The sequence below is a fragment of the Atta cephalotes genome (assembly GCF_000143395.1).
Source record: "Atta cephalotes unplaced genomic scaffold scaffold00050, whole genome shotgun sequence".
Lineage (NCBI taxonomy): Eukaryota > Metazoa > Arthropoda > Insecta > Hymenoptera > Formicidae > Atta > Atta cephalotes.
In genome coordinates this window covers 1,220,271-1,243,020 of record NW_012130114.1, presented here as the reverse complement: position 1 = coordinate 1,243,020, position 22,750 = coordinate 1,220,271, and the positions used below count along the sequence as shown (strand labels likewise).

Here is a 22,750-nt window from a genome sequence, read left to right as displayed (position 1 = left end):
TGAAATTTGTACCAAATAAGAAGCATTCGCGGACAGCATTAATTCTTTGTTTTCATTTGAAGAAAACTGCTGCGGAATCATATCGATTACTTGGAGAAGCTTATGGTGAACATGCTCCATCGCAAAAAACATATAAACGATGATTTCAGCATTTCAAAATTGGAGATTTCGATGTTGCAGAAGGAACACGGAAAACCACCCAAAAAGTACGAAAACGTGGAATTGCAAGCATTATTGGATGAAGATGATTCACAAACACAAAAACAACTCGCAGAGCAATTGAGCGTTAGTCAACAAGCTGTTTCCAATCGCCTACGAGAGATGGGAAAGATTCAGAAAATCAGCAAATGGGTGCCACATGAATTGAACGAGAGACAGATGGAGAGGCGCAAAAACACATGTGAAATTTTGCTCGAACGATAAAGAAGAAAATCATTCTTGCATCGTTACTGGGGATGAAAAGTGGATTTTTTTTAGAATCCCAAGCGCAAAAAATCATGGGGTAGACCTAGGCGCACCATCCACATTGATCGCAAGACTGAATCGCAGGAAGACGATGCTCTGCGTTTGGTGGGACCAGAAGTGGTCTATTATGAGCTATTGAAGCCTGGCGAAACGGTTAATACCAAACGCTATCAACAACAATTGATCGATTTGAACCTTTCGCTGGTTAAAAAACGACTAGAATACCAAAAGAGGCAACACAAGGTCATTTTTCTCCATGACAATGCTCCATCACATATGGCAAAACCAGTTCGGGACACGTTGGAAGCACTCAGCTGGGAAGTTCTACCCCATGCGGCTTACTCACCAGACTTGGCTCCTTCCGATTACCACTTGTTTGCATCGATGGGTCACGCACTTGCTGAGCAGCGCTTTGGTTCGTACGAAGATGTGAAAAAATGGCTCGATGAATGGTTCGCGGCACAAGGGGAAGATTTTTATTGGCGTAGTATCCATAAATTGCCCGAAAGATGGGAAAAATGTCTAACTAGCAATGGAGCATACTTCGAATAAATCTCTTTTTATCATACTTCCGAATTTAACGTGTTTTTTTTTTTGGGAAAAAAATCGTCATTTCATACTTGTACACCTGGTAATTAGTAGACATGTATATATTATACAATACGTGCATGTGCATATTAACACACATGTGTGCGTATATTACGCAGCTGCGTACAAAAGCTATTCTTCTAAAAATTGTTAAGTAATACGAAATGCTTGTGATTGGTTCCGCTTTCATTCCGCATTACACTATTCCGCTGCATGGATAGGCACCCTCAGAAAAGTTGATCTTGCTATGTAGTTTGGATCCACTTTGTGGGGGCAGTAGCGCAGCAGCATTTTGCGGTTACAAGTTTTGATAGAGAACTAGAAACGTAGGTATTCCACCATTTTTATTCCTTTCCCCACTCCTTGCTCAGTTCCCATTCCGCCGCTAAGCTGAGAAGATTATGGTCGTTACGATTGTTTTAGGTTATAGCTTCTAGCTCTTGCATTTTTAATTATTTAAGTTTAATTTAACGCTTCATATTGGCCGTACAATAAACTTGCAATCAGCTTGTAACTAATGTAGAACTGGCTTAATCTATAAAAAAATGTATCAATCAAAAATCCTTCATTTCCTTCCTTTCTATAAAATAAAGAACTCTGATTGGTTCAATTTCTTATGCCTCATGTTGTGCATTAAGCTGGATTTTCGCTTGATGCTACGACGCTCATTTTCAGCATCAAAATAGGTCATGTGATCAAAATTGATGCTTGATATTCGTTAAATTGCACTGTCAGAAATGTCAATATTTGCGCAATATTTTTTAAATTTATTCAGTTCGTCTGGTTGTCTGGAATATAAATTTAGCACTACACTAGATCAGTTTACATTTGTCAAATACGATGTGATTGTCAAATCTTAACATACAGATACACTGTATACTGATACAGTATACAGTGCACAGCGCAGTATACAGCGCACAAGCGAATGCGTGGCACTGAAAAAGTTCTTTCATTCTTTGCGCAGTAGTGTGATCTGCCGAATTCGTTATAACCCGGCCGATTCAAACTCTCGGTGAAAACTAGCATTTTTTCTTTGCTGCATTAGTGCATACTGAGTGTACGTTAAAGCCATCGTACATAAATTGACATATCTATTTTTTTATTGTTGCACTCTGAACTGATGCAATAAGTTGGAATAAAACAAACATATATTTGTTTCACTTATTGCACTGTGTGTATTAATTCAGAAAGTGCAACAATAAAAAACAGATCTAAAATGTATGTTTAATATAAATATAAAAACGAATTAAACTATGAAATCCTCAATATATTTTATTGTGCTGTTAAGTAAAATCTGTATTTTATAGTAACAATAAAAAAATAAATAAAAGGGCTTGAGAGAATAGACACTGTCAGAGTATGCAAATTTTTTCAAAGAATTCTCTCAATATAAAAGTTAAGTCCTCTTTTATTTATTTTTTATTGTTACTTTTAAGTTAGGGAATTGTGATATTCAAATTCTATATTTATAATTCGAAATATTTGAATTTTACTTCTATACAATTTAAATCAGTGTACAACAGCTTTAATATGCACTTAGTGTGCAACTAAGAGAAAATGGTATTAAGGAGTGTTTATATTCATCGTAACCGTATTGTTGGATTCACTGTTGGATCTAACGTGCGTCGTACGATGCTCTGCAACCAATCAGAAAATAAGATATTGCTTCGTATCATCGATACAAAATAAAATTCTGTTTTCTAATTGCTTGCAGAATGTATGATTCATGTCCAATATGAATCCAGCATATGCCGTATGCCGTAATCTAAGAATTGTCTAGTCACAGCTGAGCTTCCCCTCATTCGATGGTAAAAAAGAGAATATTCAAAGCGAAAGGTGATTGGTAAATTTTTACAGATTATGATATATGACATATGATTACGGCCAATACATGGAATAAGAGAAAGGAGTAAAATCTCCATAGCCATTCCATTCCAAAAACGGTCCCCAATTTTTATCGCTGGTAGTGGCGCTATTATAGCTGAAAACTAGAAAAATATTATAGTATACGTTACATATATTATAATATTTTCCTAGAAATTTGTATGTTTTTTTTTTCAAGAATAGAGGTCCTAGCTGTCTTCTGTGGCGCAAATATTTAAACTGCAAAAATGAAAGAATTAAAGAAGAATAATTGTTCAGTTTCAGTCTCATTCTCTTAAAAATCGATGCAGAAAATATTATTCTAATTTTACTTATATATTCTCATTCCTTTGTGTCAGTCTATGCACCAATGTGACAGATTTCCTAATTTGAATAGTCAACTTTAACGATTCATCTCAATTTACGGGGCAGAACAACATTTCTTTTGTCGGAATTGTTTATTTCGTGCAAAAACGTTGAATGAACCCAATTTTATCAATTGAAAAGGCTAAATAATTACCTTACAACTTTTACAATTATATAACTTCGTGTTTTGAAAAAACTTTTCTTTTTTCCTTTGCACTTGTTTGTCTATTATTAGTATACTATAGTACAGCACTTTTTTACCATGATATTTACTTTTTATTTTTTACTAAGTTTTTTAACTCACGTTATTATTACTTCAATAATGTTACAATTGTGAATGGCGTTTCACTTCCATCACAACCGGATAAACGAAGTTGTTAGCGACAAACACGCCACGAATTTTTGTGCCACTGGAGTCTACAGTAAATTGCAGAGCTTAATATAAACGCTTTGTTTGCTCCTGTTCGCATTATGACAACCATATTCTTTTTGAACATTTGGACCCAATTCTTAATGATCAAGACTATGAACTATTGTGCTTATGCGTGATGTTAGTACATCTTGTCTTTTTACATCGGCTGTGTTCAGTAGAACGTTTATTTTGCAACTGTTGGAAGTTTTCTTCGCGCTGATTGGGTTATGCTTTTAGATCAAGAGGAATGGTCCAGTCTCAGCAGAGAATCATAAAATGGTTGCAAAACTGTTGTGTTCTGCTGAATGCAGCCATTATAAGGCCATTATAAGGCCGGGTTCATACCTTGACGGAAAAGCGGAAGTCAATCGGAACTCTCAATAGTAGCAGGCGGTTTTCATTTCGTTTGTCTGCTTCTGTCTTTTCGCGAATTCTGATTGGCTTTCGCTTTTCAAAATGTGAACTCGGCCTAACATAGGAGCACCCGGGTAACGTTTCCGAACGCAGCCTGAAAGTGATACGCATATATACATTGGAAAACTGTATTTTGCACAAATCAAGTGAAACTGTACGATCTCCTTTGAAAGTTCAGTTAATACCGTGAATCAAGTGAGTGTTTTTAATTAGATTAACATGAATATAATCTAAAAATGCAGAGTTATTATTAGAATACAGACAAGCCATCGCAAAATTTAATAAAAATTTACTCATTCGATGTGTTTTTATTCAAAACAAAAGAATTTGGCAAAAATCGTGGCGATTGCTTCTCGAAACGAATTATTTAACATTAAAGTTGATGACTTTTTGATTAGAAAACCTCGACTAGATATAGCAACACATATGTGCATGCTATGTATTCATATGCACGTATTTTATGTATTATTTCTTCTTTTTACTAAACGAATAAGTTTACAACATACTAAAAATATTTAGATACGAGATAGGGTAATTATTAAGTTGAATTGCCTCTCTGATCTTAGACAGTACAGAATATTTATGAATATTTATGATAAATATTCATAAATATTTATTACAATTTATAGTAATTATACATTTAGTTTTGCTACAATACTTAAAAAATCAATGTAATTAAGCTTATTCGACATGTTTTTGTATGAAACGAAGAATCTAATAGAAATAAATATCGCTGTACTCCGCGAACCAAGACATTAAGTATTAAAGTTGACAATGACAATTGGATTGAGGTTAGGATAATTGTTAAGTTTATGCCTGTATTTATAGTCAAGTCTTATATTTAAGACTTCCTTAAATTTATTTTCAGATTTTCTACGAATTATTTCATTGGCTACTGAGCATCTAAAAATAAATTTAAGGGAGCCTTAAGTCAAAGTACAAAGTCTATACTACGGATATGGGCATTAATCTTCATCTATGATGTTGATAAAATTAGGCTTAAGGTACACCCACAATAGAAGGAATAATGATTTCAACTTATCAGAAGCAATGTATTCCGGTGTGTCGGATATTTGATAGGTTAAAATCTTTATTCCTTATTCCTTCTATTGGGGTTGCATCCTTATTCGGCGTCTATCATGACGAAGTGAATTTGGCAAAAAAGTGCCTGCCCTGTGGATCGAGATATCAATCGCTAAAGTTGACAACTATAATATTCATGTTAGGAAATCCATCACATCGATGGCATAGAGGGACATGAGAGTGAGGCTTACCATGTAAGTGAGGCTAGGAGCCGATTATTTTATCTTTTGATAAATTTTACCCTTAGGTAAATCTGGCATGTGATTGGGTAATCTTGCTACTTACCCAACAGGTAAAAGTTACCAAAAAATGTAACAACCGAACCTAGAATATTTTCTGCTTCAAAGTTACACAAATTCTCTGCTTTAAAAATAAATTTTTTGTTTAAAAGACACATTCTCTGCTTTAAGAATATATTCTCTACTGTAAAAACAAAAATTATAGAAAATAATTTGTTTTTGAAACAGAAAATTTGTTTGTAAAGTAGAAGACTTGTATTTATAAAACAGAGAATTCGTGTAACCCTATATACCGATGTGACAGATTTCCTAACCTGAATATCTGTCAATTTTAACAATTATCTCGGTTCGCGGGGTAGCTTTTTTTATCAGATTCGTTCACGTCGTGCAAAATCGTGTCGAAGAAACCTAATTTTATTAATTTTTAAGCCGTTGTAGCTAAACTTCCGGGAAAAAAATGTTTCATTTAATATAATTATATAAAATTATATTAAAAAATTGACATATTTTATATATAATTATATATAATGTTTATATATATGTTTATATTATATATAATTGTTTATAAAATATGTCCACATATATAACATTTTTTTCTCGGACTGTAATTAATATAATTATTTATTTCTTTGAAATATATAAATATTTAGTATTATTTTTTATAAGTTTTATTTTCGAAATATTAAAATATAGACTAAATATTTTATATAATATTTATGTTAAATATAAATAAATATTTCTATTGAATATTTTGTAAATATTTCTGAATTATTTGCCAGGAATGTCATCTGTTTCATAGATTGCAAACTAACATTGCTTATTATCGAAATATTATTAAAATATTGATTAAATATTTTATAAAATGATTATAATATAAATAAACATAATATAAATAACATTTCTAGTAAATACGTTATAAATATTAGTGAAATTATAGCGATGTTTCTGCTGATAAAATGATGCCGTGCGTGTAAGAGTGCCAACTACGGGCAACCGTTCTCGAAGGAATTATTAGAGTCAAGCAAATAGCGCAAAGTTTAAGAAAGAATATTACATAGGGATTATCTGATTCACTCAAAATGATCAATCTTTATTAATAATCGTAGCTGAACATTAATAAAAATTAATCATTTTGAGTGAATCAATAAGATATCTGGAGCCGTTAGCAAAAGGACATGATCGCGTGCATGTGAAGTCAATACTTCATTAACACACAATTGCTAGGAAAGCTAGCTAAAATTGGATGCAACAAAATTATGCATTAAACGGCTCAAGCTCGATAGCAACCACTCCTTAAAGTTAAAGGCATATAAAAAAACTTAAGACATAAGATTTTAGTAAGCGAATTGATCAATAAAGACAGATCATAATGTAAGTAGTAGTGAATTCAATATGTTGATTTCCTTACTGTTTAATGTAATATTGTAATACTTCAACCTAATCTCTAGAATCTTACACAAAATCTTTAGTACAGCTGCTTTGTATTGATAATCGATCAGCTGCGGACCCGGTTTTGATTGATGACCGCTCAGCCAATTAGCAAGCGAATACCATTTGTGCACCTCTGATAAATATAGGCTTTAATTATAAACATGGACTTAATTATAAACATGGACTATCAGTAGTCGACATCAGACATGTCAAGCTGGAAGATTAAGCTCCGCCCCGGACAGTATTTTTCTGCGGGAGTGGGAAGCTTTAACTATAATATATGCACGTTTATGATGTGCAACGATCAGGTTTCTGCTCCCCGAGGAGACTATTCAAAAGATTTTAGATCCATTAATTTGCATGGTATTCTATACTTGAGTCGGAAAACCAAATTAAAAGGAAAACAAAAGAAGAAGAAAAAGAAGAAGAACGGTTAGTGACGGTGATAGTGCTTACTATAAAAAGTATGGCTTTTTTTTCGCATTTGAACTTACCGGTCTTTACTGTTCGGGGCTTACAATCTTCAGTTCTGCGACATCGAGAGTATGCATTTCCTATAGCAAAAATGAGGGACTAGCAGTCCATGTATTTATAATGTGTCAAAGAATATAGATTCTCGCTATGTTCACAAAGAGAAGAAAAACGGAAAGAGAACGATTCGCGCGCTGTGATGAGCGAGTGCAACGTCACAGTACTCTCTCCCTCCCCCCCCCTCTTCCCTAATATTAACGTTAAAGAAAGAAACAATAGCTGCTTTCCATTTACATCGATTCTCAGATAATTCTCACTTGTAATATTATAAGTCAGTTGGATTTGCGCATTCCTTTTGTATTCTGACAAATGAAATTTAACTGAGTTTTTGTCTATAATCTACACAAGAACGAGACCGTGTACTTTAATGAGTCTCATAAACTTTAAAAATGAAGTTATGAACCTGTGTTGTCATGTGATAATATTTTTTACTAAAGTAAATAAATAATGACGTTCATTATTCATTAATCTGAATATGAAATACTCAGTTCTTCAGATTCAGTTTTACTTGTGTAAATAGAAAGCAATTGACTACATTTACGATCCGTTTAAGGTGGTTATATCGCAAAATGACTTTTCTTAAGATTTATTTGAAGTTTTTACTGTTTAAAAATAATGATATTCTTTATACATTCATATTATTTTGAAGAGACGGGGAAGGAGGTAACCAGATATATGTTCAGAAGATAATTGCATTTGAAGTTAGTAATTTTAACATGTGCTAAACAGAGAGCGACGATACATTTTTAATTATAGCGCAAAAACGGTATTTAGAAATTTGCTCAAAAACTAAAGGACTATAGGTAAATATACAAATCTCGTAACAGAAGAAAATGGGGTAACCAGGCAAATATAAAACCTTATATAGAGAAAGTTGCTTTACTACAATACTTCACTAATATCCACTTATCAACTCATTCTCAAATACCAGCGCACAGTGGAAAAATAAAAATTAGGAAATAAAAATTATTGCTCAAAAATTTTAATCTGCAGCGAAGATAAAGTTGGCAGTATTGGAAATTATCAATGCTGTTTCGTTTCTCCTGATTGGAGATCAAAGTAATGATGCATAAAAAAAATATATCGATTTTAAAGAAGAAAATTATTTGAAATATTACAGGAGATTTGAAATATTACGTAAATAGTCATGACTAAACGCAACATTGGTAATTTCCAATACTGCCAACTTTATTTTCTTTCCTAATACCAACCGAATCTATTTTCGAACGCAGCCAATTACTTTGACGTATCTATCATTGACTTCGATAGCAAAGATCTTATCTGATACGCGAGATACGCTCTAAAACTTTATGTAATCCAATATATGGTTGATTCAATGGATGCCAATGGTGCCTCTGAGGAATACATGTGAACAGCTATATAGGTCCTTGTGAAAGAAATAGGCTTAAAGTGAAATCCCATGAAGCTAGTGTACGGCATAGATCAACACACAGGTTTTATGTCTGTTTTCGTTACGCCAAATTCACTTTGGTTTTTTTAGCGCTCTAGCGTTACACGTACACTCACACATGCGCGTGCGCACAAGTTAAAATCGCAAGCGGATTTCAAGGCGAATGCGAGCAGAAATGGGTTCACAAATAAGAAATTGTTTCTATATACATGGTGAAACAATCTGCACACAGTCTTTCAAATGTTTCTGGTGTTATTCAAAAATAATTGAAAAGTTTTTCTCTGTCTTCGAAAATCATTTCTTGCACCAGATTATTGTTAGCCCCTTGTGTTATTCGTTTTTTAATAAAAATTGGTCTAATCCAAAATTTTCGAGCATTATATCTAATTGCAGAATATCTTTTCTTCTCTTTAGCTCTTATTAATTCATATGTTATATACATTTGAACTAATTTTTGTCGAACAGTTTCCTTGACAAACTTTCCGAGCATTTATAAATTCTCAAATATTTTATTAAATAGATTAACATTATTTTAAAGTCCAACATTTTAGTTGAGATTATGCATATTTGTTTTTACTTGATATGATGCATGTATTATTGAGAGTACAATTAGTTCATCCGTTTTTTTGTGTTCAAAAATGCATTTATTTCAAAACGAGATGAATGAACAGATCAATTAAAGTATTGTCCATCGCTGCCTACTACTTTTTCCCATATCTCAGGCAATTTTCGAATTCCATCTCGAAAAAATGACTCGTTTTTGGAGGCGATCCAATTTTGGAGCCAATTTTCGATTTCTGCGAAAGAAGTGAACCGATGACTTGCTGTATCCTTCGGAACAATAATCAGAAGGAGCAATGTCCGGAGAATACGGCGAGTGCGGTAAAACATCCCATTTGAGCGTTTCCAAATATTTTTTTACAACTTTAGACATGAGGTCGAGCGTTGTCATGAAGAAGAATAACTTTATCATGTCTTTGCTCGTATTCCAGCTATTTTTCTCGCAATGCACGGCTCAAACGAATCAATTGTAGCCGATACCGATCGCCGATATCGATCGTAATGGAACCGCCAGGTTTCAGCAGCTCATAGTAGTAGTTTGGTCCCACCAGATACAGAGCCATGATGTTCGAACCATGAATGTTCGGCCATGGTGTTGATGTTGAGGTCGATGGCAATGATTGATCGGGCTTAGCGTAGTATTTTTTCTTCTTGGGGTTGTCATAGAATATCCACTTCTCCAGTCACAATCTGATGCAAAAAACCTTTTCTCTGTTGTTTTTGAATCAACTATTCGCAAGTGAAAAATCGCCTTTCAACGTCTCTCGGTTTCAATTCATAAGGTACTCAATTTCCTTATTTTTGAATCATTCTCATGGCTCTCAATCATACAGGCTTATTGAGTTACTCCCAATGATTCTGCAAGCTTCTCTTGCGTTTGACTCTGATCTTCTTCGAGTAATGCTTCTAATTCTTTGTCTTCGAATTTTTTTGGCTGTTCAGAGCGAGGCTTGTCTTCAATGCTCCATCCTTGAACCTCGAAACCATTTCTTACATGCTTTATTAGTTGGAGCAATGTCACTATAAACTTCGACAAGCATTCGATGGGCTTCAGCCGCACTTTTTTTCCAATTAAAGCAGAAAATCAAAACCTCCCGCAAATGCTGCTTGGTTAACACAAAATTCGACATTTCAAACACAGTAAAAATCAATGTTTTTGTATTGAAATTCAAAGCGATATAAACTGAATATTATTAGCAAATGTTTAACCTCTCTGAAATCAGCCAAAATCAGCTGTCACTATGAACCATTCACAACAACTGGAGCCATCTTTAGGGAAATGGACCGAACTAATTTGTACTTCCAATATAACGCTTAAAATTTCATCGATTGTGTCATTGGGATGTATTTACGCCAGCATAATAATCAATAAGCCAATTACACATGCTTTTTACAAAACTTATTTTCAAAATGGATATTCAAGGAATCTTGTGATTGATTTATTGATCATTACGCCGATGTAATACGCTCCATGGGACTTTCGATATTTGTGTTGACGTAACAAAAACGGGCGAAAAACCTCTGAATAGCTTAATTCCTTTACGTCAGTACGCTGGCTCCAATGGAATTTTACCTTTAATGTAATGAGGAATTGGCCTTGTAATTTTTGCGTAATAATGTGGAAGTCTTCTATGAATATTTGTGGATCGCTTGGCATTTTTTCGGATGAGAAAAAATTTTCTAGATACTTTGAAAGTGGTATACACTAATTCAGTTACAGAAGCGTCTAAGTCTTCCTTAAAGCATGTTTTTAATCCGAGTAATACTGACAGGGTGTCTATCCACTGAGTTTCGTCTAACATTAGTGCAACTCAAAGAATGATGCCACTGTTCGATGATTCCATTAGACTTGGAATAATATGCAGTAGTTCGACAACACTAGAAACCGATTAACTTGGTCATCGAACAATTGTGTTTCGAATTGCGAGCCCTGATCGGTTATGATTAGACGTGGGCGTATTCGAAAAACGTTTTAGCAATCTGCTATACAATCTTGAAGTGGCGTAGCTTCCGGCAAACAGGTAAATCTGTCGATCATTGTTAATAGGTATTAGAAATTTTTGGAATCTGGAAGAGAATCAACAATATCTACATGGATGTCTCGAATCAAGAATCTGATACTGGTATCTTATCAAACGAGATGCAATTGTGTCGCTGAATTTTGGATTGTTAGCACGCTAGGCATGTACGAGTCCATTTCTTAACCCTTTCAATCATGCAATTCAGGGGATGTAGCAATCATTATAAGAAGGATGATTTCTTAGGAGGCCGCTGAATTTGAATCCGGGATCGAATTACAAAAAAATCATTTTTTTATTAATTTTGGTCAATCATATTGAATCTGCCACTTTGAATCCCAGTTTGGAATTATTGATAGGATTTTGTTCGGAAAAATATAAAGATCCGTTTAGAAAAAAAAAGAACAACCAATAATCAATAACTTATTGATGCATAAATTTTCACTTCTGACCGTCATATTGAATCACGTTGAATGTAAGTAATCTAATGGTCAATTCAAATTCATTGTTCTTAAATACATTAACAATAATTTATAGTGTTAAAAACTGACTGATTCAATACAATAGTAATTAAAAAAATCCCGTGAGTTTATTCTAAAAATACAATAAAAGATATGATAAAAAAAAGAAGGCTAAAAAGTGAGCCATATATGGCTCACTGTGATTCAAAGAGTTAATATTTTTAATCATGGAGGTCCAAACGAACTTTTGCATAATTTGTCGTTGAGTCGCTTTGCCGTTGGAGTGCAACATTTGATGTACTATATTATACACTTCACAATTTAGGAACATCTAATTTCTTCCGTTGAAATGTCGCAATAAATGATGGATGCTGTCTCTGACAAAATAAACTTCTTGTTTCAGGTTGATATAAAGTGATTATCTAAGAGATTATAATTCTTTTCGCAATCGCATCTTTTTTTATTCAAGAAGATGTCATCACTTTCTCACTTTGTTGCTATTTTTAATATTTCATTTGCTTGAAAGAGAATTTTTATTTGAAACTTTCAAAAATGAAAATTGTCTATATCTACTAATTTTTCTATTGTAACAATTTTCTATTGCCTTTGTCATTTTTCATATTAGAATAACAAAATAAAATAAATATACGTAAATACTTTTATTATTTTTTAGTTTGCCACATTTACGAGGTCATTTGAAAAGGTCTGAGCCTCAATATGAAAATGGTATTATTTATCAAAATCTATTCTGATACTACAATTGTAAATGTTTTGCAAGATACCTGTGAAAATTATAGGTTTGGACGCTTAGTTGTTGTTTGAGAGTCATTTGTGTCAGTCGATGTCAGTGTTTTCGTTTAATGAAAATCTGTGTCCCCCGAGCTTTGAGTCTAGGAAAAAGTCGTTGGGGATCAGATCGAATGAATACGGTGGATATTTAATTAATTCGAATCGCAATTCGTAAATTTTTGTTATGGCGATTGTCGATATTCGATTTTCCATTTTTACAAAAACACATCAACTGGCACAAATGACTGTCAAATAACAACTGAGCATCCTACAATTTTCACAGGTATCTTCCAAAGCATGTGCGATTGTAGTACCAAAATGATTCTGGGTTTTAGAGTTAGGCTGCCCACGGCTACTATAGACGTGAAGGGAGGAACAACTCACACCTTGTCACTACAAACTAAGATTTTTATTTTGCAATTTCTTGTACAAATGGCTCGCTTGAGAATCGAGAATATTCTGGCGAGCTTGTCCTCGCTACAGCTAATCACAAAAATAAAGAACCAAGAAAACCTAGCCTGCTTTCACTGGGGAAAGATGGTTGGTAATGTCTCCACATACTTCTCCTCCCATCCCTCCCAAGTGATAACGAGTTTTAATTACATTAAATAAATTGCTGTCGCGCGCTCCATAGATTACTTAATACTTACTATGTTTTACATGATTTACTTAATATTACGTGCTATATGGATTACTTAATATTATATATTATGTAGATTATTTAATGTTGTGAATTTTAAGTGCATTGCTTCGAGTTAAATCTAAGATGTACTGCTTGCTGTTGTTGCTTGCTAGCGATTTGTCGTAATTTGACCTAAAGCTGTTGTTTTATGACGCGAATGTGACTTTTTTCTTTGCGCACGTGTAGATTCTCAGCACTGTCTGTGAATTGCTAGATCCTCTGGGTGTTACTTTTCTCGTATTTCCCATTTCCTCAGAAATGAAATATGCCGATTTTAAATTTTCGATAGAGAACTATCTCGCGAGAGAACTATCGCTGCGCTTAATGCCATGTATATTAATGTTGAAAATGCGATTGATAATTGGCGATTGATGTGATCTGATTGATAGTCGGTGAGAATCGGAATAAGGATGCTCTAATGATTTCTTAACATAGATTCCCTCATGCAGGAATGTAGATGTATATGAGTATAAATTCTTAAAGACAAATGCACGTCTTTTATACTTGTGTTTCACTGGAATAGATTTAATCTTACGCATATGCTCGCGCGAAATTTTTCGACGAAAACTTGTGGATTAGTCGTGAAATCGTCCGGGAGAACAAGTTCATTGGGAACTCATAGAGTTATTCCATAGATGAATTCCGCTGGCGATACGTTTGTATCTAAACGAGCGTGAGTACGCTTGTCTAATAACATGATTGACAGCATTCATATTGATTTTGCGCTCGTATGACATTGCAGCTTTGAAATTACGATGCCAACGTTTGATCAGGCCATTGATTGGCAGCGGGATGATACGCCGCAGTGTGAATGCGTTGACTAATCAGAGAAACGCGGAAAAGAGCTGCGATTCGAACTAACTACCTTGGTCAGTCGTTAAAATTTGAGGTGCTCCAAAGTGCTATTCAGTTGTCATAAAAAGCTCGTGCCATAATGATAGTCTCGATACCTTTGATTGGTACTGCCATTGATCAACGGGAAAATGTCTGTCAATGATTGTTACACAATATTTATAATTGTCCGACTCCGACAACGGGCCTGTAACATTCATATAGACATGTTTGAAACGGTTATCCAGTGCCATGAACTTATCGGGATTGATTCTTAGGTGTGAAAGTTTTGCTGACAGTCTATGTAGTTTTTGTATCATTTAGCTATGTCACGATGTATGTTGGGCCAAACATTGACATTACTCGGTATATGACTTTAGCGCCGGAATGAGCTGTATCGTGAAACATGATTACGTAAGGACGCAAGAATGCATGAATTGCTTTGCCGGTCATTTCACAATGCAAAATAATGTGAGCCGCACCCCATTGTATTCGTCTCATAGTGAGTGGAATCTAGATTTTCCTGCATATTAGGTGTACAACTTTGCTTCCGCCATTTTTTTTCCGAAATTCGAGGCTTTATTGTAAAAAACTGGTTATACATTTATGATTCAAAGTATTGTCCATCGCTGGCCACTACTTTCTTCCATCTTTCGGGTAGCGTACGAATCCCGCGTCGAAAAAACTGGTCATCTTTTGAGGCTATCCACGAATCGATCCAATTTTTTACTTCTTCATAAGACCGGAAGTGCTGGTCAGCCAGGCCGTGTGCCATTGATCGAAACAAGTGTTAGTCAGAGGGAGCAACGTCTGGAGAATACGGCGAGTGGGGTAGGACTTCCCATTTCAACGTTTCCAAGTATGTCTTGACTATTTTCGCAACATGGGATCGAGCATTGTCATGCTGCAAAATCACTTTATCGTGTCTCGTTGTATTGCGGCGGTTTGTCTTTCAATGCTCGGCTCAAACGCATCAATTGCATTCGATACCGATCGCCTGTGATTGTTTCAGTCGGTTTTAACAGTTCATAATACGCCGAACTGGTCCCACCAAATACAGAGCATGACCTTGGAGCCGTGAATATTCGGTTTCGCCGTCGATGTGGAAGCATGGCCGGGAACTCCCCATGATTTTCTGCGCTTGGGATTATCGTAATGACCCATTTTTCATCTCCAGTTACAATGCGATGCAGAAATTCCTTCCGTCTTTGCCTTTCAAGCAGCTGTTCACAAGCAAACAAACGCTGTTCAACATCTTTCGGTTTCAATTCGTACGGCACCCAATTTCCTTGCTTCTGAATCATTCCCATGGCTTTGAGGCGTTTTGAAATGGCTTGTTGAGTCACTCCCAATGATCGTGCCAATTCTTCTTGATTTTGACACGAGTCTTGCTCAAGTAATGCCTCCAATTCTGCATCTTCGAAAACCTTCTCTCTTCCACCGCTATGCCGGTCTTCGACGTCAAAATCACCGTTCTTGAAGCGTTGAAACCACTCACGACACGTTCTTTCTAATAGCGGCCTCACCATAAGTATTTGAGAGCATTCGATGAGCCTCAGCCACAGATTTCTTCATATTGAAGCAAAAAATTAAAACCTCCCGCAAATGACGAGAATTTGGCTCGTAAACTGACATTTTCAATCAAGAATAACTTTATGATGCAGATACAAATCGACTAATATTTTTATGGGGTTATGTTGACATGCCCAAGTTTATTGTATGACGTCTATGATCTATTTATTTCGACTATCACTTACCGCTAATCCATCTATAGGAAAACGGCGGAAGCAAAGTTGTACACCTAATAGTTAGCAGCTCTGCGTCGAGTTCTTGCTGCCGCGCGAACTCATTAAGATCGATTTCGACTAATAACCAATTGGATTCAACGCGAGAAAGGAAGTCGGTGACGATTATTGCTACTCGAAAAGTGCTCAATGCGCATAGTGAACTGCAAATGAATGAAAGTTATCTCTGCCGCCGTGGCGATGCCTTGTCAAAACGTTGCATAAATGCGTAGATGATTAGTGGTCTGTTACCATTCTGAATCGCGTCCTTTTATGAAGTAATAAAAGTATTTGACCGCTTCGAAAATGGCCATGAGTTTTCGTGAGATGGTCATTATAATTTCGTTGCGCCGAGCTAAACTTGCGAGAGAAGAATGCGAGACATTTCTTTGAATTATCTAGATGTTGCTCAAGGATTGCTCCATTGCAAAGTCAGACACGTCATAAATTAGGCGTGTTTCGTCAGAGGCTGAGTCAGAGAGATGTGACAGTTGTGCCGACAAGACATCCTTATATTTGTTGAACGCTTCTTCGGCTGTATGCGTCCACGCAATTGCCCATCTATCATTCTTACGCGAGTCACGGAGATATTCGTTCAACGGTGCTTTCACGGTGGGTAAAAATTTGCGATAAAATTTTATAAGGCTGACGAAATGATGCAATCCGTGTAGGGTGCTCTGGGGAGGTCGCGTACTTTTCGTAGGGTTTCCTTGCAACTTTTGCTGTTAATTACGAAACCGAGGAATTCCAACTCGTGTTTACTGAACTAGCATTTCTCAGTATTAAGACGCAAGTGAAATTTCTTTAAACGTTGCAAAACTATGCGCAAGTGCTCTTCGTGTTCCTTCCGAGACGCTGACGCTATAAGTATGTCGTTAATAAACGCAAATACAAATTTTAAATCATGCGCACGAAAGATATATCGCTGAAACGTTTGATTTGCATTTCTAAGATTGTAGATTATATAATTGTATTCGAATAACCCGAAAGGTGTGATCACCGCCGTCTTAAGTATGTCTTCTTGCATGACGGGAATCTAATTGTAAGCTTGATAGAAATCGAGTTTGGAGAATATCTTTTTTTCGCGCAGATTGAAAGAACATGCAGATGCGATACAGAAAATTTGTCTGGTACTGTAGTCGCGTTTAGTTAGCAATAATCGCTGCACGTCCTCTAAGACTCCTTTTTATGCACCATGTATGGGACTTGACCAGGGACTATTTGCAAATACCTAATTCTATTAGTTTAAATTCAGCTTTTACTGTCTTTAGTTTATACGGACATAATTGTCTCAGGCATTCGGCTACCATAGTAACAATATGCATCGTTATTAACTAGGGCTGATTGTTCGAGGCCGATGACTTCTGAAAATTCGGCTAAAATATATGTGAATTTTGTAGCGGGATTGACTGCGTTAATGGGTAGTTATACAGCATCGACGAATCCTGCTGCAAATAAATTGTTCCGGCCATAAGTCTACGATTCTTGAGATCCGATAAGAGACCATAGAACGGGATTAACCTCTTAGATCAGCTCCTATTATTGCATACGGAACAGATGCATGCTATGCAGAAGTTTCACATGAGTGGACATATGTCGAGATGAAGAATATGAAACGCCTCCCCATATGAATTAATGTGGGTGTCGTTCGCTGAGTACAATTTAAAACTGCTTGGTATTTTATTTGCCGTGTTAGGCAACAAGGAAGCAATGAGATTTCCGCGCTAGTATGAGAAACACTTTCCTAATTACATGATCACGTATATGTGGAGATGAACAGAGGTGTTTCAATCTACCGCACTCGCCTCCGCAGTGGCAAATGTCTCTGTTCTCTCGCATTTGCTCCTGTGATGGTCTTAAACTTTGGCCAAGAATACGGGTATTTTTTGGTGCTTTTACATGCGAGCGCCTGATTCCCCAAAAATCCTTTGCGACTCTAACACATGTTAGAGTGCTTGCGTCCGACTCCCCTTTTGTCTTCGACCTGCTTGATCGCTTGACTTCCGCCGCAAAAGTTGCTAGATCCGCAGCAAGGCGATCAATTTTGCGATCGGATGACTTCGATTCTTTAAGCGACGCGACATTGTGTTGACTTACTAGAGATTTCTGTTATTTTGTCTGTTATTTGACTAACTTATCTAACTCGGTGCATTTTGAAGTCGCGAGGATACTCCTAACATATGATGACATATAATTTTATTGAAATGTTCCAAAATGTTTCTTGCTTACTGAGATCTGTAAATGAATTCTTAGCACTTTTTCTAGTACATTAGCTGCGTTTAGCAGAAAAAATAAAATTTTTTAATATGATTGGTCTTACTCTTAGTTTTTCATTGGATTTAAGGCCAGTATCCACAGTACGTTCTTAATTAATCTCAAAACTGTCTCAAGCAATGTCTTAAGATACTAATACGACTCTCTCTTTGATTGGTTTATTATCTCCCTTAAGACTATGTCAACACTCGCTTAAGACTATGTCAACTTTTGAGCAATGTCCATGGATTTTGTCCTAAACGTATAAACCAACTATACTTAAGAATTTCACAACAGTTGTAAAGGTGTTTTTTCTTTCTCACTGACTACATTTACACGGCACCCTTAATCGTGTTTAATAACATCCGTAGTTATGAAAATGGTCACTGATTCTGTTTTGACTTGAGGCTTGAGGGAGTTAATGCATTTGATGCGTTTATGCAGCAGTAATGCACTTTGAATTTGGGCACGTTGCGTTCGGCTCAGTTCGGCTTAGTGCGACAGCGAAATACGTCCTTCTCGCGTTCGGCAGTTTTCGATGCATCGAGCGTAAACGAAACAACAATTAAGAGCCTTACTCGCGCTCGACGCGCTGAAAGCTGTCGTAGCGCGCGAGAAGAACGTATCTTGTTGTTGCGCTCATTTGCGCTGAATGAGCCGAACGCGTGCCCTAAATCAAAAGGTCTGTTTTTTTTAACTGAATTTCTTCTTACAAGGTTCATCTTTTCTCATTTTCTTTTCAACAGAGAAAAGGAAGAAAGATGGACCGTGCAAGAACTTTAGCTAAAAAGAATCAGATCTGTCATGCATGCAGTTTATGTCGGTGCTAGAATTTATTTGCACATTTCGACCAATTTTTAACTTGGCCGATTGGCATTTAGGCTGTGCGAGAGTGAAGTAAAAGGCAGGAACCAAATCAAATAAAACAAAATCATTAAAAAAACTATTGAAAAAATAGTAACAGTTACAAATTACAAGTAAAAATAGTAACAAGTAAACGTTTTTAATACGTTAAGTGTCCGTAGAAAACATTAAAAATAACGATCAATTAAATGTTTATAAAACCAGTATAAAAATTTTTATAAAACGTTTACTTTTTACTACAATAGAACCATTTTAAAACGTTTTTAAAACGTTTACCAACAAATTTATTTAATGTTTTTTTTATAACATCTATATCCAATTTTATAATAAGTCCTGGACGTTTGTTCACTGAAAAAAATGCACGTAATTTTACATAGAAGTTACATGTATATGACCGGAAAATTATCTAAATATGATTGGAAAATTTCACATAAACAACTAGTGAAGGGGCAATTAGAAAAGCTCTGATTGGTGATCTATGTGAATCTGGCATCCCACTTAAAGAAAATAATATTTTTAAATATTTTTAAAATAATATTTTTTAAATTAAACTCACTTATACTTTGTACTCGTTTGTATCATCTTACTTTTCATTTCTACTTCAAGGGTTTCAAAAATATAAAGGTTTAAAATAATGTCCCTTAAGAGTGTGCTGACAAACAAAATCGATGATGGTACAAACAGGATGGTACAAATGATGACAGGTACGAAATAGCACCCGTTTAGAGATTTCAAATATCTCAAGTAGAATGACATTTTTTTTAATCCTTTTTTTGAAACTCTTGAGATACAAACGAAAAGAAAGATGATACAAACTTGTACAAACCGAGTTTAATGCCTAAATAAAAAAAATATTAAAAAAAAATTATTTTCTTTAAGTCAGGTACCAGGTTTGCATAAATTTGATTGGTCTCTCTCAAAGAGATGAATATTATAATTAGAGCGCGTAGCTACAAATATAGGGTACTATTATTATGTATTAAAAGACACTATTTTATTTATGCGTTCTGTCGTATGACAAATTTTTTAAGCCTGTTGATTGGCTATAGGATAGAGAGAGGATTCTTATTTATTCTTTATTTATATTTTATCTTAAAAAACAACGATTTTAAAACGTTTGTACAACATAGTTATTTTACCAGTTCCTAAAAAAACATTTTTAAAATACAATAACTTTAAATGGTTTTAAAACAAAAATAACCATTCCTAAACATTTTATAAACGTTGTTATTCTACTTGGGAAATGAAAATCGGCAAGTAAATCCCAGCACTGGTCTATGCGCTTCATGCGTAATTCGGAACGAATATATATGGTAATGTGTCCCTTAAATGAGAAATCCTTCTAAGGACTCTAAAGAAGAAGAAGAAAGATTATGAAGAAGTCGAAACAAATAACTTAAAGTCTTGAAAGTTGTTTATTTTATATTACAATTAAATTATTTCATCTTAATTAATCTTAAATAATTAATTAATTAATTAAAATAACAAATAAGTTTTAAATTTGCACGTCAATCTTCAAAGTTTGACGTTATTATATTATTATGTGTTGAACATCTTTAATTAATAATTAAAAAAATGTAATAAAATAATATTATATACACTACTCAACAAAAAATAGGAAATACTTTCGAACACGTTCAAAATTCGCAACACATTCGCGCAACACATTCAGAATCGTAACTCGGTGAAAAATCATCGTAGACAAAAAATAAAGAAGCATTTGAAAGCTTGAAATTTCTGTTTTTGAAATCGGTAATTGGTATTTCAATCTTTTACGGGCACAAATGGAATTAAAAAATCGAATTAAAAAATTTTGTACAAATTTTACAAAGGTCTGACATGAAGTAAAAATTACAAAAATGTGACTTACAGCAGTTGAAACAATGAATCTATATCTTCAATTTATTTTTTTATTGAGCGTTGTATGATTTTTTTCATCGAATTATGAACATTGAAGTAAAAAAAAATCACTTGCTTCAATATTGAATAGCTAGGTGAAAAACAAATCATGCAATAATCAATAAAAAAATGATCAATAAATTAAAGGTAAAGATTTATTTTTTCGACTGCTGTAAACTGCATTTTTGTGTAAGTTTTATTTTATGCCACAGACCTTTGTTAAATTTTATACAAAATAAATCTCAGATTTTACGGATATCCATTTATGTTAAATAGCTTAAAAAGCTTAAAATATATATATATATATTATATATTTTATATAGCTTAAAAAGCCATAGCTTAAAAAGTCAGATTAAAATATCAATTATACCGATTACGAAAGAGAGATTTTAACGTTTAAAATGCTTTTTGAAAAATCTCATTATGACTATTTTCGACAAAATTACGCTATTTTAAGTTAAAGGATCAGTTAGAATTAGTATTAAAAATACCAAATTCAAAGTTTACGTATCTCTATGAAAAATAATTATGAAATGTTGAATGATTACTATTTGTAAAAGCAATTTAGCTTAATGTCATAACTTTTAAATGTTACGAATCAATGTTTTTATATAAAAATTTTGTTACAAACAGTGCTAATTTGAAGTAGATTTTACAAAATTAAAAAACAAACTTCGATGGCTTGCACGAAATAAAAAATGTTTTCGGTTCTATATCTGGAAAAAGAGAACATTATTTTTCCAACTGGCAACCCCTATGTGCACATTAGGTAACGCTAATGTCGGCGGTAAACATTATTTTCCAGGAAATAATAAAAAAGAGTGAGAAATAAGAGAACAAAAAAATTTAGTTATTTCCTACTCTCAGCGAATCTAATCCTAATGTTTTCTGCACATTTACATACAAATACGAAATATTTTTTCATTTTTATTTCCTGTATTATAAATTATATAATAATTGTGTAATATTCTTTAAACATTAAAAATTACGAAAAAGATTTAGTTTATTTATTATTATAAGAATTGTAAAAAAAAAGAGTATTTATTTAATGTTAAAAGGAATCCAAATCTAAGCCAAAAAAATCAATTATGAAAATATAATTTCGTAAACAAATGAATTATAAAAATAATAAAAAATTAAGTGCCTACAACAATCGAAGCTAATTAATAATCGATCTTTAACGCTTAAATAAGCATTAAAGCTTTAATAAGCATTCAATGTGATTTTTATACATATACTATATGTGTACATGCATATTGGTATACATATTTATAGTCATTTGAACTGCGCTCCGAATTGGTTTTCCGGATTTATAAACGTGGTTAAACTACTGTAATAATATCACAAATTGACAAGTAATTTTTAATAATTCGATGCTAAGGTATCATATTAGAAAGATGTTAATGTGTTAAAAAACTGTAAATAAATTTATTGCGAAAAATATTACCTCAGCCGGGAGTCGAATCTGGATCTCTTGTATTCCGTACTTGTATTTCTAAGTCTTTAGACTACCGAGACCTTAGTAATATTCTTCGCAATAATCAGTATATATATGGAAACAACATCTTTCTTTTAGACAATATAAATGTAATATAAACAATAAGAATCTTATTTTAGATCGTACATGAAATTTATTTACTTTTTCATCATATTAATATCATATTAACATCATTCATTCACATGATGTCTGATTGAGCATTGAATTATTAAAAATTGCTTGTCAATTTAATTATGTTATTAAATTAATATTAATTTAATATGCATGTACATTTATATATATATATATATATATATATATATATATA

At 34.0% G+C, this 22,750-nt stretch overlaps 1 protein-coding gene across 1 annotated transcript in view; it reads left to right on the top strand.

Annotated features, from left to right (window-relative positions):
* The window catches only part of LOC105622947 (phosphoribosylformylglycinamidine synthase), an 86,599-nt gene that overhangs the window by 494 nt on the left and 63,355 nt on the right, over window positions 1-22,750 (top strand). The window lies entirely within an intron of this gene.